This window comes from Ranitomeya variabilis, chromosome 5 (assembly GCF_051348905.1).
Source record: "Ranitomeya variabilis isolate aRanVar5 chromosome 5, aRanVar5.hap1, whole genome shotgun sequence".
NCBI classification, from domain to species: domain Eukaryota; kingdom Metazoa; phylum Chordata; class Amphibia; order Anura; family Dendrobatidae; genus Ranitomeya; species Ranitomeya variabilis.
Window position 1 is genome coordinate 80165868 of NC_135236.1, and position 12137 is coordinate 80178004.

The 12137-nt window shown below is 44.3% G+C and overlaps 1 protein-coding gene across 1 annotated transcript in view; it reads left to right on the top strand.

Annotated features, from left to right (window-relative positions):
* The window catches only part of LOC143774866 (adhesion G protein-coupled receptor E3-like), a 123845-nt gene that overhangs the window by 89339 nt on the left and 22369 nt on the right, over positions 1 to 12137 (top strand). The gene's annotated exons all lie outside the window — the stretch shown is intronic.

A 12137-nucleotide genomic window follows, 5' to 3' on the forward strand; every position in this document is an offset into this window, starting at 1 on the left:
CTTACAGCACGACTCCTACTGGTATTTCTCCTTTTGCGTGATCCCGTTTCTCACTCAGCACAATCTATCTCTCTTCTAATCCTTTCTTGGGCACCGCCGCTACCCGGAGCAGGCACGGTCCCGTTACGTTCGTTCTCGTTGCCAAGCCTCTGTCAGGATCCCACCCCTGACAGAGACCCTACTGTATCTTCCCCTACAACACCCTCTGCCACAAGGTGTTGCCTGGTTCCAACCCAGTCAGCTTCTGATCTAACTTCCTGCCTGACCCCCAGTTTACCCACTATGGTGGGGAGTGGCCTAATGAATAGCACCCTTAGCTCCCCCCGGAGGCCCGGCTGTGAAATGTATTGGTGTCTGTGATACCTGATCAGATGAACTCCTTCAGTGCCATCGGACGCACCATAGCTCCCCATAGTGGCGGAGCCACAGTACTGCAACGACCAGGACTCTGGGGCGCTGCACTTTCATAGTGATTAAGAGACTAAGTAGCCTCCAAATCTTTTTAATCAAATGACCTTGATTAATGGTTCCTCAGCAAGTGTGATGATAGCCTCTATAAAAACAGAAGGTTTAGCAGTTTGTTGGTCTAGATTATTCAGTTGCCTGTTAATACAATGTCAAGAAGAAAAAACATAAGCAATGATCTTGAAGAAGAAATTTTTCCTTCTAATCAGTCTAGGAAGGGCTGTAAGTCCATTTCCAAACAATGAACTGCAGTGACTTCGGTGAGCTCCCCACTAGAACCGTGAGCGCTCACAGTGCTAGTGGGGATCTCACCGGATCTCACCGCAGCTCAGCCCGGCAGGGAAAGGAGCCCAGTGACCGGAGGTAACCGCTATGATATCACCCCAGGACACTGACACTGCATTCCCAGCAGCTCATTCACCAGTGGTTCTCAGCCTGGACGGTCACATCTTGGCACCGTACAGGTTGAAAACAAATTATCCCCCATACATGGATTACAGCGTGGGACAAAAAGATAGACACGTATGGTATATTGTTGTTTTTATTTTAGTTTTATTACAGGAGAACAAGGGCTTCTGTGGAATAGGCGTTTGGTGAGTATAACTGTGTTTGCTATTTTTAAAGGGAACCTGTCACCCCGTTTTTTCAATATGAGGTAAAAATAGTGTTCAATAGGGCCTGAGCTGTGCTGTAAAATAGTGCCTTTATTATCCCCTGATTCCCCACCTTTGCTGCCAAAATACCTTAGTAAAGTCGCCGTTTTCTGCTGTCAATCACGCAGGTCTGGTCAAATGGTCGTTGTGAAATCGCTGTTCCTCCCCCACCTCTTGCTTTTCTTCCCGGCGTTGGCGTAGTGTTTCGCGCATGCGCAACAGCTGAATGCACTGCGCAACGGCAAAAAAGAGCGCCATCTGTGCTATTCACCGGTTTATCGGTGGCGGCGGCCATCTTCCTGAGGCCGCGCATGCGCAGATGGAGTGCTCTGCTTCCCGGGGCTTCAGGAAAATGGCCGCCGCGATCTCCATCTGCGCATGCGCGGCATCCCGTGGCCATTTCCGTGTTCAGCACCCGGCACCAGGGAACAACGCTTACTGTAACTCTTCTTCCCTGGCGCCGATGCATGTCACATGGATGCCATCCATGTGTGTTATGCGTATGCACGTGTGCGGGACGTTTTGTGGCCCGTGCTGACATTAAAGAGCGGCCATGTCAGCTTGTTTTGCCCACGGACACACGGTCCGTGGAAACACATTGACATGTGCACAGACCCATTCACTTGAATAGGCAAATAGCGCTCTGTTCCTCCCGAGTTTCCCCGTATGGCTAAGTAGCACTGTACAAACACATATGGGGAATTGCCATGTTCAATAGAAAATGTGGAACAAATTTTGGTGCTATTTTTACCCACTTCTTGTGTGAAAATGTAAAATCATTGGCTAAAACAAAATTTTGGTGGCAAAATATAGTTATTTTGTCTTCACTGCCCAATGGTATACAATTCTGTGACACACCTATGGTGTCAATAAGATCACTGCACCCCTATATGAATTTATTGAGAGGTGTAGTTCATAAAATGGAGTCACTTATAGGAGGTTCTGCTGTTCTGGCACCTCATGGGCTCTCCCAGTGGGTCATGGCACCTGCAAACCATAACAGTAAAATCTGGTGCGTCTTGCCTTCTGAGCTTTGCACTGTGCCTGGAAAATATTTCCCAATTACATGTAGGGTATTGGCGCACTCAGGAAAAATGGACCTCAGTTTTTTGTAAAAAAAAAATTCCCATTAGCCCTTAGAAAAATTAAAAACCTGGGGCTAAAACAACATTTTAGTGGTAAAAATGTAATTTATTCTTTCTTCACCGCTCAATGGTATAAACTTCTGTCAGGCAAATGTGGTGTTAATATGATCACGGCACCTCTAGAAGAATTCATTGGGGAATGTAGTTTGTAAAATGAGTTCACATATAGGGGGTTTCTTCTGTTCTGGCACCTCAGGGGCTCTGCCAATGTAACATGGCCCCCCTCAAACCATTCCAGCAAAATCTGAACTCCAATATGGCAACTCTTCCCTTCTGAGCTTTGCACTGTGCCTCAAAAGTAGTATTCCCCTACATATGGGGTATCGGCATACTCAAGAGAAATCGCACAGCACAACAACTTTTGGGGTCCAATTGGGGGCGAAAAGATCATTTTTGTGGAAAAAATATGATTTTTTATTTTTACGGCTCTTTGTTATAAACTTCTGTGAAGAACCTGGGGGTTCAAAGTGCTCACCACACATCTAGATGAGTTCCTTTGGGGGGTGTACTTTCCAAAATGGTGTCATTTGTGGGGGGTTTCAATGTTTAGGCACATCAGGGGCTCTGCAAACGCGACATGGCGTCCTATCTCAATTACAGTCAATTTTGCGTTGAAAAATCAAATGGCGCTCCTTCCCTTCCGAGCTCTGCTATGCGCCCAAACAGTGGTTAACCCCCACATATGGGGTATCAGTGTACTCAGGACAAATTGCACAACAACTTTTGGGGTTCAAATTCTCCTGTTACCCTTGGAAAAATAAAAATAACTTAGATCTGAAGTAAATTTTTTGTGAAAAAAGTTAAATGTTCATTTTTTTTTTTTAAACATTCCAAAAATTCCTGTGAAGCACCTGAAGGGTTAATAAACTTTTTGAATGTGGTTTTGAGCACCTTGAGGGGTGCAGATTTTATAATGGTGTCACTTTTGGATATTTTCTATCAAATAGACCCCTCAAAGTGACTTCAAATATGATGTGGTCCCTAAAAAAAATGGTGTTGTAAAAATGAGAAATCATTGTTTAACTTTTAACCCTTATTACTTCCTAACAAAAAAAAGTGACATAGACGTGTGGGAAATGCTACTTATTAAGTATTTTGCGTGGCATATCTTTGTGATTTATGGGCATGAAAATTCAAATTTGAAAAATTGCAAAATTTTCAAAAATTTTTGCTAAATGTCCATTTTTTTTAAAATAAATAAATGCAAGTCATATCAAAGAAATTTTACCACTATCATGAAGTACAATATGTCTTGAGAAAACAATGTCATAATCACCGGGATCCATTGAAGCGTTATTACCTTATAAAGGGACAGTGGTCAGAATTGTAAAACTTGACCTGGTCATTAACATGCAAACCACCCTCGGGGGTAAAGGGGTTAAAGCACTGAAGTTCAGGTCCCCATTGACTTCTATAGGTTCCTGGTCCGGGGGTCAAGTTCGAACCGAACTTTTAATTGTATGTTCGGCAAATCCATTCATCCATGGATTTGCTCATCTCTAGTGTCTGATACAATTATTTAGGAAAAGCCTCATGCACTTCTGTAAATCACCACCAGATGTCAGTAAAGAATTGTGGATTCAATGGCCGGTTTCATGACTTCTGTAGTAATAAACTGGAAGGTTTTGCTCTATTCCCTCTTTAGCTCTTATGATGGTTATTTGGGGTTACTGGGAGAGCAGTCTACGAGAGTTGTGCCTTAAAAATAGAATAAATGAGACGTAAGTGTCTTCTTCTGGGGCCTCCACAATAGTCTCCAGACTTGCTTTGCAAGATGGCTACCTCTAGTGAGGGAAATATAGTAGAAGGAGCACGTATGGGCTCTCTGCTGGCACCTCTACTTCTTCTGTGAAAAATGCGGTTAGAAGTAAACTCTTAGCTGCGGCTGCAGAGAGTTAGGGAAGGGGGAAGATGGGATTCTCTCCTTAGTAAAGTGTGTTGTGTCTGATAGGAGAGCGCGTGTCTTGACGCATTAGGCCATACTGGGTCCTAACCCTTTGCAAATGGCGTTGGGGGATTCACTCGGCAAGGATGACAATGAGTCTCCCACCTCCTGAAAGCCCCACTGTCGCTCCCAGTCCTTTTGCTGATGAGTGCTGTAGGCTACGTAGGGGTCGGTGATGGAGAACAGCACCACAGGATAGGCCACCGTTTGGGGCCCACAAATAGGCCTCAGGCGATGGTGTTAGTGCAGTGACACAATAGCAGGCTCAGAGGATTTCTCCCATTACAGCAGAGTGAGGTAAGATGTTTTCGGTAGTGGATGGTAGGGTAAACCGGCTGGATTAGAAAGATTTATGCTGTTGGGTTCGGAGCCCTCTCCTGCACGTCTAAGGTCTCCCAAAGTCCTGCCACATGCTCTAAAGTTTTTTCTTTTTACATTTTTTCATCAACATAGTCATAGTTTTTGCAAAACAACTTTTTATTTCGAATGACACCATTAACTTTACCATACAACATTCTGAATGGAAAAAAAATTCCAAATGTTGTGACACTGAAAAAAATGCAATTCTACAATTGTTTTTTTAGGTTTTGCTTTACGGTATTCATTGTATGCTAAAAATGACTTGTCAAAATGATTCTCCAGGTCAATTTTGGTAATGCCAAACTTGTGTACAGCTTTTTAATTTTACTCTGTTTTACTTATTTAATTTATAAATTATTTGTGTCACCATTTTCAGAGACATTTTTACATGGCGAGCTGATGGTTTAATTGACACCATTTTGGGATAGGTACGACGCTTGGATTGCCTCCGGTTGTTGTTTTTTCTTTTGGCATTGAAGCGAACGAAAAACCAAAGTTCTGGAGTTTTGTTTTTCTATCTTTACGGAGTTCACAATCGGTTAGTTAATTTTATATTTTGTAATACTTCAATTTTACAAATGTACCATCACCAAATATATTTAATTTTTTATAACCTCAATTCCCCCCAAAAAAGTATGACACTGTGTAACTGTCATGCAGGTACTGGGTAGACTACAGCTGATTACCCGGGCCCCTGCGATATCCCTCAGACTAGGGAAAACCCTGTCTGTCCCTCTCCCAGAATTTACGCTGATGGTGTGCTTGTCTGGGCCGCCAGGCCTGACCCTGACTCCTGTTTCAGTCCTAAGCTGAAACCTCCACCCGCCACCCAGTGATAAGACCACACACCGACCCCCACAGAAAGCACAGACAGGGAAAACTTAAAAACGCACCACGCTGCAGACACACAGGAAAACACTATAATGTGCGCAGGGCAAAACAAATACAAATATAGGAAGGAGAAATATGACAAAGGATAATACACCACCAGATACGATATTTCTTCTCCTAGACCACCACTCCAGACCGAGATCACCAGGCACAAGACACAAGCTATAATCGGTGACGCCCAAAGTCCAGAATGACTATTTAAAGGCCACGGGTGTGACCCAGCCTCCAACCCGATTACCAGCTAGATTAACCCAGGACAACCTGGATAAAGTCTAGCCGGCGCCACTGAGCGTATAGTAGACGAATGTGGAATTACCGCTGTCTGTCGGACGCCCTAGTGTGAATAGCGTCCGACATGACAGTACCCCGCCTTCTACGAGGGACCCCAGGGCCCTCACGACGTATAGGACCCGGCTTGTCCGGATGGCGGCGGTGAAACATACTGACCAGCCGATCAGCATGTATGTCCGAAGCTGGTACCCAAGACCTCTCCTCCGGCCCATAACCACGCCAGTGTACCAGGTACTGTAATGTGCGGTGCACTATACGAGAGTCAACCACCTCGGAGACTTCAAACTCCAAATTGCCATCCACCAAGACTGGAGGTGGCATCGGCGCCGCGTCCACGGAACCTCCCACCTTCTTTAAAAGAGATCTGTGAAACACGTTGTGTATCTTATATACCATAGGAAGCTCCAATCGGTAGGCTACCGGGTTAATGATGTCGGCGACCCTAAATGGACAAATAAACCTTGGACCCAATTTCAGGGATGGTACTTTGAGTTTTATGTTTTTTGTGGACAACCACACCCAATCACCCACACTCAGGTCCGGACCTGGCACACGTCTACTGTCAGCCACTCGTTTGTACCTTGCACCCACGCTCAGCAAGCGCTGTTTCACTGTCCTCCAAACGGACGACAGTTGTGCTCCTAGCTGGTCCTCCTCCTCCGGAACGCCAGCAGAGCCACTCTGACGCAGAGTACAAAATTGAGGATGGAGCCCGTAAACACAAAAGAACGGGGACTCCCCAGACGATTCCTGGCGGTGATTATTGATGGCAAACTCAGCCAAAGGAAGGAACGTCGAACACTCCTCCTGGTTGTCAGAAACAAAGCAGCGTAAGTACTGCTCCAAATTCTGGTTCATACGCTCGGTCTGACCATTTGACTGAGGATGAAACGCCGAAGAATGTGACAACTTGATCCCCAGCCGTGAGCAAAATGCTTTCCAAAACTTTGCCACAAACTGAGTACCCCTATCCGACACGATGTCAGACGGGACCCCGTGAAGTCTGACCACCTCCTGCACAAAAACCTGAGCCAACGAAGGCAAGGACACAAAGTGCGACATCTTTGAGAACCGATCAACAACCACCAAGATGACCGTGTTCCCAGCTGAGGAGGGTAGGTCTGTAATAAAATCCATGGAGATCTCCGTCCATGGCCTACTGGGTACCCCTAGAGGATGTAATGAGCCAGCAGGACGGGAGCGAGGCGTCTTAGCCCTAGCACACGTGGTACATGCTGATACGTACGAGACCACGTCCTGTCGGATTTTGGGCCACCAAAACCGACGCGACACCAACTCCAAGGTACCCCTAACCCCTGGATGGCCAGCCAGAACAGTATCATGATGCTCACGCAACACCTTTAGGCGAAGATGGAGCGGTACAAATGATTTGTTAATGGGAAGCTCTGGTGGTACTTCCTCCTGAGCCTCGGCCATCTCAGCCTCAACCTCTGTCGTGAGAGCCGAGACCACTACACCCTTTTGGAGGATGGGTACCGGATCTTCCCGAGGTTCTCCCCCCGGAAAACACCTGGACAAAGCATCTGCCTTAGTGTTCTTAGACCCAGGTCGGTACGTAACAAAAAAAGTTGAATCGCGTGAAAAACAATGCCCAGCAAGCCTGCCTGGGAGACAGACGCTTGCCTGACTCCAAATACAGCAGATTTTTATGGTCGGTGATAACTGTAACCTGGTGGACCGACCCCTCCAAGAAGTGTCACCATTCCTCAAAAGCCAACTTGATAGCCAACAATTCTCTGTTGCCAATATCGTAGTTAAGTTCAGCGGGCGACAGCTTCTTGGAAAAGTAGGCGCATGGATGCAACTCGCCCAAGGATGAGCCTTGTGACAGCACTGCCCCCACTCCAACCTCAGACGCATCGACTTCCACGGTAAACGGAAGTTTACATGACATGACATGACAGTAACATAGAAACATGGAAAGAAAACAGGAATGCAATGAATTGGAAATCTATTATACAGCAATATATCTTTAAAAAGTTGGAACAGGGCCATGTCTACCATTGTGTCGCATTCTTTTTATAACAGTCTGCACACGCCTGGAAAGTGAAGAGACCAATTGCTGGAGTTTTGGGAGAAAAATGGTGTCACGTTCTTGTCAGGTAGAATTCTAGCTGCTCAAAAGTCCTGGGTCTTTTTTTCTTGATTTTATTTTTGGTTTCATAATGCGTCAAATGTTTTATATTTGTCTGAACTGCAGGCGTTTGGTTCATCATCCGGACTCTTTCCAAATTTTGCAAGACTTTCTCTGAAATGGACGTTGTCTGGATGGGAACATATGCTGGACTAACACCTCAATATAAAGTTCACACATTGATAGTGACTTTCAAGGTGTGCAAGCTGCCTATTCCATAGACCCTAATGCTGCCCCATAACATCACGGATGCAGGAACTGTGTGCTGATAACAAGCTGGATGGTCCCTCTCCTCTTGAGTCTGCAGGACACGGCATTTGTGGTTTCCATAAAGATTTTCACGTTTTGATTCACCTGGCCACAGAACAGTTTTCCATTTTACCTCAGTCCTTTTTAAATGAGTTTTGGATCAGAGAAGATGGCAGCGTTTCTGGATTGTGTTGATCCATGGCTTCTTCGTTTGCTTTTTTTTTATTGCCTAGTGAATTGTGTTCACAGACGACTATTTCTAAAAATATTCTTGAGCCCATCCGGTAATTTGTATGACCAAATCATGCCTGTTTTTAATACAGTGCCGCCTGTGGGTTCATAGATAACAAGCATCCAATATTGATCGCCGGCCTTGTCCTTAGTGTGATTTCTCCACAATTTCTGAATCTTGGGATTCATGGTGGGATATTCATGCTCATTGCAATTTTATATTTAGGAACATTTTTAAAAAATCATTCCACAATTTTTAGACTCAGTTGTTCATACAATTATTTCTTAGTCCCCTTAGGGGACTTGAACATGCGATGGTCCCATCGCGCATAGTAAAACTTATGGTCTCTTGTGAATGTTAGATAAAGGCTGTTCTGCAATGCTTCTGCTTATCTCTGTGTGCTAAAAAAAGAATGAAGAGCAAGAATCCCTCTCTGTTTGCTGTGCATGGCAGATATTAAAGCAGCTTGTTTCTACCCACAGCTCAGAGACAACTGCAAATGAAAGCTAAAGCTTGCAGGGAATTGATGATAATGCAGGTTAGACGTCATATAGAGGTCAGAAAGCATTACTCCTTATACATTATATACATACGACTGCTTATTCTGAAGTTAATTGAATGACTACGGATACCGTTTAAAGGGAATCTATCAGTAGGATAAATCCTCCTAAGCTGTCTACATGGACATGCAGGTAATAGGAACTTGAAAAAAATGATACCTTTATATCCAGGATCTGATGTCTTATTCCAGAGAAATCCACATTTTTCCTAATATATAAATGTTCTGCTAAGATCTATAGGCCAGACATAGATCTCCATAAATATATTCCTCCTATTTTAGATTAAAAGAGGCGTTACCAGTTCAAGACATGTGATGAATCTGATGATCAATAGTCTTCTCCCATAATCACACATAGGTCAAGGAAATCTGTGTCCCGTCCATAGATCTCCTTTAAAAATGTAGAAAAATGTAGATTTGTCTGAAATAAAATATCGGATTGCAGATATCAAGGTATCATTTTATTCAACTTTTTATGGCATGCATGTCCATATAGACGGCTTAGGAGGGTTGATCCTTCGATAAACCACACTTTAGATAAAATACTTGCAATCTCACTCCCTCGCTTTTTCAGATATTTCCTTGTCCTTAGCTGTGGTACAGCCTGCAAATCACTGCACTGTATTTAACTTCATTTTTATGTTCAGGTGCTAGCTTCTAACTTTTCTGTCCCTTGGAAAATTGAAAAAATAGCATTTGCTGTTTCACTTATTCCAGATCCTGCAGCATAACGAAAAAAAAGACTAGGAAAAAATGTTTGCTATATACTAGAACAAAGCACAATGTTCAAGATCCCCCCCCCCCCCCCCTAATTCTCAGCACATCAGCTTTCTGCAATACCTCGATGCACCAGTAGAGGGACTTATAGCTGGTATTTTCTAGCTCTTACACACTTTCACTCTATATGTTCTTATCCTGATAGCAGCATTATGATAAAGTTTTTGAAGTTAGAGCACAATGTTTCTTTGTCTTAAATAAAAGTTCATTATTCAGCTGGAAATGAGCCAGAACTAGTCCGGTGAAGAATCGCTTCCATTAGACAAGTCCTGGTTTGGCACCTGTAATTATGCTCCCCACTTGGTGTGATTGAATCTTCCATACACTCTACTTCATGGCCGAACCATGGGAAAACTTGCACATGTGCGCTGTGCCGGCGATCTTACCATGAAGTGAATTATATAAAGGCGATCAATCACGTCCCACTTCATGGAAGGACTGAAGCCATGTAGCACACATTCGCGAGATATACAGAGTTCCTGCCATGAAATCAAGTTTTAGGAAGATTTCAATCATGCCTAGGCGATCATGATTAGAGGCGGCAAGCCAGGGCTAGTCTGGAGGACGCGAAACCCCGCTGTACTGGTCTTGGCCCATTTAGGTTATTTTGACACATAAAGGGACATCAGAAGGAGGTAGCACTTCTGTCATTGGCTGAAATTGCCGAATAAATTAGTCATTTGCACTAACGAGGTCAGTCGTTGACCTTCAGAACTTCCCTGGATGACTGCATGGAGTCAAAGTATCTACTCCACAGGCACTCATATCCTACAATGGTCACTGTCCTTTCTGAAAACTTTACAAAAATCGATAGGGCAAACAAATATAAGATAAGAAACATTTTAATATATCCAATCACAGGTCCAATCACAGATTTTTTCTCCAGTTGCTGTATAAGGCTAGTTTCACACATCAGTTTTTTGTTTTCAGGCTAAATCCGGCCAATTTGTAAAAAAACGGATCCAGCGCAAATTGTGAAAAACTGATGCGCCGGATCCGTTATTTATCTGAGTTCGTCCTTCTTTAATGCGCATGGATTTTTGACTTCCTGTTTCAGGGAGGAGAGAGAGAGAGATTGATTTCCAGAATGGAAAATCTGCATAATTTGTATGGAAAATGCTTTGAAAACCGGATCCGGGTGCCGGATTCATTGTTTCACACCTCCGTTTCATGTGTTTTTGGCCGGTTTCGTCACTGTGCGCTTTTTTCCGCCGGACAAAATAAACGTTGCAGTGGACGTTTTCTCCGTCCGCTGGAAACGACTATTTGGACGGATCTGGAAAAAAATGGATGAAACGTGTGGCCATCAGGCACAATCCGGCGCTAATACAACTATATGGGAAAAAAATGGATCAGGCCTAAAAAGAAACTGGATCCGTTTTTTCCAAAAATTGATGGATTGTGCCTGAAAAAGCCTGATGTGTGAAAGTAGCCTAAGCCACCTTTTTCTCCCTAGACCCAATCTCCTGCGCCATGAGCTCCTCATTCAATCTTAAACACAGGTAAAGTCAGTCTTGGTCAATTAAAAGAGGGTGTCAGATGACAGTGAGTACAGCTGCCTAATGAGGTCTATGGAGAGGGAAAGGGAAGGAGGAGCAGAGTGAAAGAGAGAGACACTGAAAGGTGATGCTGCAGCTTTGTAAAAACTGCTCTATCTCACCCCACTTCTGGATCCTCAGCTGTACTGCCAGTGGCGTACGATCCATAGCGGAAGTCCACATGGCCACAATGGGGCCTGAGTTGGGGAGCTGGTTAGAGCCCCCTCATCTTCCCTGTCATCACAATCTAAATTCCCTATCAGTATGTCTTTGGAATATGGGAGGAAACCGGAGAACCCGGAGGAAACCCACGCAAACACGGGGAGAACATACATACTCCTTGCAGATGTTGTCCTTGGTGGTATTAGAACCCAGGACTCCAGCGCTGCAAGGCTGCAGTGCTATCCACTGAGCCACCCCCCAAAGGTATGAACTGAGATGTAAATTGGTGAGCATGCAGCATGTAAGCGCATGGTCACCCTAGCCACTGAACAGAAAAAAAAACAAAGACAGAAACATAATGATTAAATACCCTGCAGTACATAAATGAATAGCATAGTGCATAATATGTTTTAATATTAGAATTAGGACTGTCCCAATTATGCTAGATTAGATATTAGAAAAAAAAGTTTTGACAGTGAGGGTGATCAATGAGTGGAACAGGCTGCCGTGAGAGGTGGTGAGTTCTCCATCAATGGAAGTCTTCAAACAGAGGCTGGACATCTGTCTGGGATGGTTTAGTGAATCCTGCATTGAGCAGGGGGTGGGACACGATGACCCTGGAGGTCCCTTCCAACATTCTATTATTCTATGAATTGTGGGGGCCATCATGTTGACAGCCAATCATACTGATTGGGCACATGTGCTACAAAGAGAC